This window comes from Aotus nancymaae, unplaced genomic scaffold, assembly GCF_030222135.1.
Source record: "Aotus nancymaae isolate 86718 unplaced genomic scaffold, 86718_ANA_hifiasm-v0.15.2.pri h1tg000006l, whole genome shotgun sequence".
Classification (NCBI taxonomy): Eukaryota; Metazoa; Chordata; class Mammalia; order Primates; family Aotidae; genus Aotus; species Aotus nancymaae.
The window spans coordinates 64,040,103-64,046,102 of NW_026988417.1; positions in this window are offsets into that span (position 1 = coordinate 64,040,103).

A 6,000-nucleotide genomic window follows, 5' to 3' on the forward strand; every position below is an offset into this window, starting at 1 on the left:
ATCAAAACTACATTGAGATACCATCTCATGCCAGTTAGAATGGCGATCATTAAAAAATCTGGAGACAACGGATGCTGGAGAGGATGTGGAGAAATAGGAACACTTTTACACTGTTGGTGGGAGTGTAAATTAGTTCAACCATTGTGGAAAACAGTATGGCGATTCCTCAAGGGCCTAGAAATAGAAATTCCATTTGACCCAGCAATCCCATTACTGGGTATATATCCAAAGGATTATAAATCATTCTACTATAAGGACACATGCACACGAATGTTCATTGCAGCACAGTTTACAATAGCAAAGACCTGGAACCAACCCAAATGCCCATTGATGATAGACTGGACAGGGAAAATGTGGCACATATACACCATGGAATATAATACAGCCATCAAAAACGATGAGTTCGCATCCTTTGTAGGGACATGGATAAACCCGGAAACCATCATTCTCAGCAAACTGACACAAGAACACAAAATCAAATACCGCATGCTCTCACTCATAGGTGGGTGTTGAACAATGAGAACACATGGACACAGGGAGGGGAGCACTACACACTGGGGTCTGTTGGGGGGAAATAGGGGAGGGAAACGTGGAGGGAGTTGGGGAGCGATAGCATGTGGAGAAATGCCAGATATAGGTGAAGGGGAGGAAGGCAGCAAATCACACTGCCACGTATGCACCTATGCAACAATCTTGCATGTTCTTCACATGTACCCCAAAACCTAAAATGCAACAACAAAAACAATTTTTTTAATAAAATTATAAGAAATAAAAAAATAAAGTTTTGGTTGCTATTGGAGGTGGAAGAACACAAGCCTCTGGATTTCCCATTTGTCATTCTTCCACGCAGTTCCTCCATAGCAGTTAAGTATTCTTTTGAGAACCTAATGAAAGCTGTGATTATTATTCCCAAAAATGTAAATGGAAACAACACATAAAATTCTGCCTACAATGTCAGTGATTACTCAGATGACCCAAAGTTCATTCATGGACCTAAAGTTTAAAAACCCTCATCTAATCATTTAAATACCCACCAGTGTGGAGTATCATACAAGATGAAGCAAATATTTAAACTGACCCAGGCTAAGTTTGTCTGAATTTTTCTAGAACTCAAAAATATTGTCTTTGAGAAATTGAGTCTCAAACACATAAAAGCTTTGAACATCTAAGTGTGTTTCTCTTCCTTCCAAAACTGCTAAGTACTAAAAAGTTGACTTCTGTAGACAGTATGTGGCTACCAGTCAAGCGACAACAGACAGACTGCTTCATTTTACAAAGAGAAAGACCAAACCAGAAGTTTAGACGATTTATTTCTTCCATAAACCTTAGAGACTGGGGGGAATGCAGAAACAGGGGAAAGCAACCACACTCCACAGAAGCCAGACATTAGAAACATAAATTCCCAGCTTTGAGAAATGATTATTATAAAACCGTTTGTCATAATAACTTTTGCTGATGCCTTCAGCTGTCTCCCTGCACTTTCATCTTTCCCCAGGGTTCAGCAGCTTTCCACCTGGAGACCCGCCTAACAACCGGTTTGATAATTACTTAAAGATAAGCTCTAGCAAGCACAGAGAAGGAAATGACTGTGGGTTTTTCAGAGTGGATGTGGATTTGCATTCTAGTTTATTCACAAACTAGAAATGTATGGGTGTTATTTAAGACATGTTTTGGGAAAACTGACATAAAAAAGATCAACCCTGAAGTTATATGTCTAGCATGCTTTGGATATCATTTCCATGTGACTGTCTAGGGCTGTGCTGCCTCCGTGAAGCAAGGAGGACAGGTTCCCAGAAGGCAGAAGCTTCAGCACTTCCATGAGTGGCTACTGTTATAATCCTGGTAGAGACTATCTCACTGTCTGGGATCTCTAGGGCTTTCTTTCATATCCACCCAATGCCCAACTATGCCAAGTCAGCTACTTTCAAGCCAAGTTTATGAAATGTAGCTTTCCCTTTAAAAGAAGATTCTAGAAGATATAGCTTTTACCTCCTTTTTGCAGTTTTGGAATTGTCAGTGCCAAGTGTATATATTGTTGTGAAAGATCCCATGCTGGTTCCGAGAGTTGTTTCCAAGAGAATGCATTTGTTCAGTAACGATTGAAGTGAACACATGTACTAAGCACTGTTCCAGGCATTAGGAAAACAGTAAACAAAACATCAGATCTGATGTTTCACATCAGGTCATAATAAACCCTATAAAGAAACTAAAGTGGATGAAGTAAGAGAGAGAGAAGGGATGTTGGGAGGGTCAAGGAGAGCGCTCTGGGGGAGTAACATTTGAATGCAAAGATTTCAAAACTGAGAAGTTGAGAACAACTGCCAAACACACACATTTAAAAAAAAAAAAACTGCCTGCTAAGTAAGCTAAATAACTTACTCGTTTGCTCAGAGAGGAATATGGGACCCATAATTAGAAGACAGCCTGATGCCTCCCTGACTGAGACATTTCCAGTCTAGTATTCTGTGCTACTTTCAGACACATTCTGAAGCATCCTCCTAGTCATGGTGTTAAACAGGTGGGGGTGTCAGTTCAGAGCCAGTGTCAATGAAATAGAAATAAAACAAAATTAATTAATTAATTAGACAGGTGGGGTGGGGGGAACATGTAAATTAACCTGCACTCCGTGCCTGATTTCATTAGATCTTGAAAACATTTCTTCTTACGACAAACAGCAATATAACATGGCAGTTTAAATCCCAATTCTGCCCTTCCTTGCTTGTGACTCTGTTACTTAATCTCTCTGTGCCACAGCTTCTTTATTTGAAAACAAAACAAGACAAAAGTAATAATAATAGAACCCAACACTTAGAGTTAAGAGAAGTAATAAAATTCAACATGTAAAACTTACAACAGTGACTCACACATTTTAAGAACTCAGTAAATACCAGATATGATTGTGCTTTTTAGACTACTGATATATATAATATCATGTCATTACAATGATTCAAAAATTAATTATTTGTGTAACATTTGTTTAAAATGTGCCTGCCTGCTAGCCTATAAGTTGTGATGATAGGGATGACATTTGTCTTACTTCAGTGTCTCTAGACCTCAGAACAGTGCCTGACACAGAATGTGAACTCAGTAAGTATTTACTAAAGGGGTTAATGAACCAAAATGGATAATTTTCATAGTCATTGAAACACAAAGCACAGATGATGAAAATTTTGCCAATAAAAATCTCCAATGCACACTGACTTAATGAAGATTTAATCTAGATTTACTGCTTGTTGTCACAAGGGAGAGCTTTATATAAGCAGTAGCCTAACTTTACTTTGTGTAACCAGCTGTGTGTACATGGTCTCCTACTACTTATTGTCCATAATCACTTACATAAGAACCAAAGTTAGTTAAGCTGTTGTGATTGATCTTAATTCATTCCGCTAACACATTTTTGGCACCCACCAGGCCCTAGCACTCTGCTAGCCACTGCAGACAAAATGATACCTCGATGATGAGGAAACCGAAACACTGTAATAAAGGTTGCCACCAGAAAAAGCACATGCAGAGGACAGAAAAGCTGACTCCGCTGGGATAGAAGGGGGAAGTTTCACAAGAGGAGGGGATTCTTGAGCTGGCTCAAAAAAAATATGGAGGAGTTTTCCAAGTAGAAGAAGTTAAGAGGGAAATCTAGGCTCAGTAAACCACACATCCCAATGGACAAATATGTAGAAAGATCCAGAGAATCTGGAGAGGGGAAACAGAACACTACGACAAGAGTACCAGCATGTCAGGGAAAATTATGTGGTGTTATTTTGGGGAAAATAGGAGGAGGCAGATGGTGACTTGCATGCCAAGCTAAGAAAGTTGCATTTTGTTCTATAGCTCCCAGGAAACCGCCAAGGGTGTTATAGCATTACAACTGGTTTGGGGGAAATTAATCCTGATAATCCTGACGGTAGCATAGAGGACTGGAGAATGTACTTGGATGGGCTACAGATAGAGTTATGAATCCAGTTAGGGCTGTCTCCATCTTCTGTTGCTTTGTTCCTGTCTGACTTCTCTATCTCTCTGAGTCTATGTGTGTGAGTGTGTGTATGAGTATGTATGTGTCACACTCTCACTGGTGCTTTCTATCTCACTCTCCTTCTCTCTCTCTCTCTCTCTCTCTGCTTCTCCCTCTATTATCACTTGGTGTACTGAGCCTCAAACATAGACTGTGATATTTCCTAGAAATTTCTCAAAACAAGATACCATGCAGTGAAATGAACAATAAATTGTAAGTCAACGTTGCCAATACCCCTAATCAGTGGTGCATACCCTAGAAAAATTAATCTCTTTAGGCCTTCACTTCCTTATCTACACAGTAAATGGGCTGAGTTACCAGATTTTATTTAATTCCACAAATATTTACTGAGCACCTACTATGCTCTAGGTGCTAGGGACATCGTAGTGAACAAAACAGACAAAACTCCCTGTCTTAAAAAAAAAAAAAAAAAACTCCCTGTCTTCATGGAGCTTATGTTGCAGTGGAAGAAGACAGACAACAAAATTTAAGCTAGGAAAATATGTGTTAATTAGTGATGAGTGCAATGGAGAAAAATAAAGTACAAAAGGAGATTTAAAAAGATGATGAGGCTATAATTTTCATGAGGTAAACTCTCACTGACAAGGTAGATTTGAGAGAAGACCTGAAGGAGGCAAGGGAATGAGCTATACAGACTCTGAGAAAAAGTATTCCAGGCAAAGGGCACAGCCATTGCAAAGGTCCTGAGGCAGCTGCATGCCTGGTATGATCCAAAGTAACAAGGCCCATGTGGCTGTAACAGAGGAGGGATGGAGAGTAGTAGGAGCTGGACATCAGAGGGGTGAGAGCAGATTCCATAGAGCCTTGTGGATACTGTAAGGGCTGGCTCTAACACAGGCTGAGACAAGGAGCCGCCAGAGAAAGGTCATGATCTGACTTACGTTTTTACAGTATCACTGCTAGGGGATTTGAGAATAAACTGAAGAGGGGCAAAAAGCAGAAGAACCAGGAAGGTAGTAGGATTGAACCACAGGATGGAGATTTGCAAAGTGAACTGATCTTGAGGGCAGAGCTAACAGGATTGCCCAGGAATGACAGAAGAAAGGAGTCAAGGATGGCCCCAAGGTTTTAAGTCTGTGGAACAGACACAGCTCTTTAGATGACCCTCACATTTTCTTATGGCTCTGAGATTCTACAATTTGGAGAAGCTTTTTCTCTTTCTTCCACTCCTTTAGAAACTAGTTCTTAAAAAACTAAATGTAGCTGGGCTCGGTGGCTCATGCCTGTAATCCCAGTACTTTGGGAGTCTGAGGCAGGTGCATCACTTGAGGTCAAGAGTTCAAGACCAGTCTGCGCAACATGATGAAATCCTATCTTTACTAAAAATACAAAAATTAGCCAGGCTTGGTGGTGCATGCCAGTAATCCCAGCTACTCAGGAGACTGAGGCAGGAGAATTGCTTGAACCTGGGAGGTGGAGGTTGCAGTCAGTCAAGATTGTGTCACTGCACTCGGTCTAAAGAAAAAACAAAACTAAAAGTATATGTCATTTTTTCACTCCTCAGATAGCCCTACAATAAAGGAAAGTATATGACAAAATTCTTAAGAAAAAACTGAAAAATGTGCATTTGTTTAAAAACCCAGTCTTTTCCAGTTACTTATTATTATTATTTTTTTTTTTTTTTTTTTGAGACGGAGTTTTGCTCTTGTTACCCAGGCTGGAGTGCAATGGTGCGATCTCGGCTCACCGCAACCTCCACCTCCTGGGTTCAGGCAATTCTCCTGCCTCAGCCTCCTGAGTAGCTGGGATTACAGGCACGCACCACCATGCCCAGCTAATTTTTTTTTTTTTTGTATTTTTAGTAGAGACAGGGTTTCACCATGTTGACCAGGATGGTCTCGATCTCTTGACCTCGTGATCCACCCGCCTCGGCCTCCCAAAGTGCTAGGATTACAGGCCTGAGTCCAGTTACTTATTTTTTGAATACTAAATTGTGCTGCACTCCCACACTTCTTGTGGATAAGGTAGTT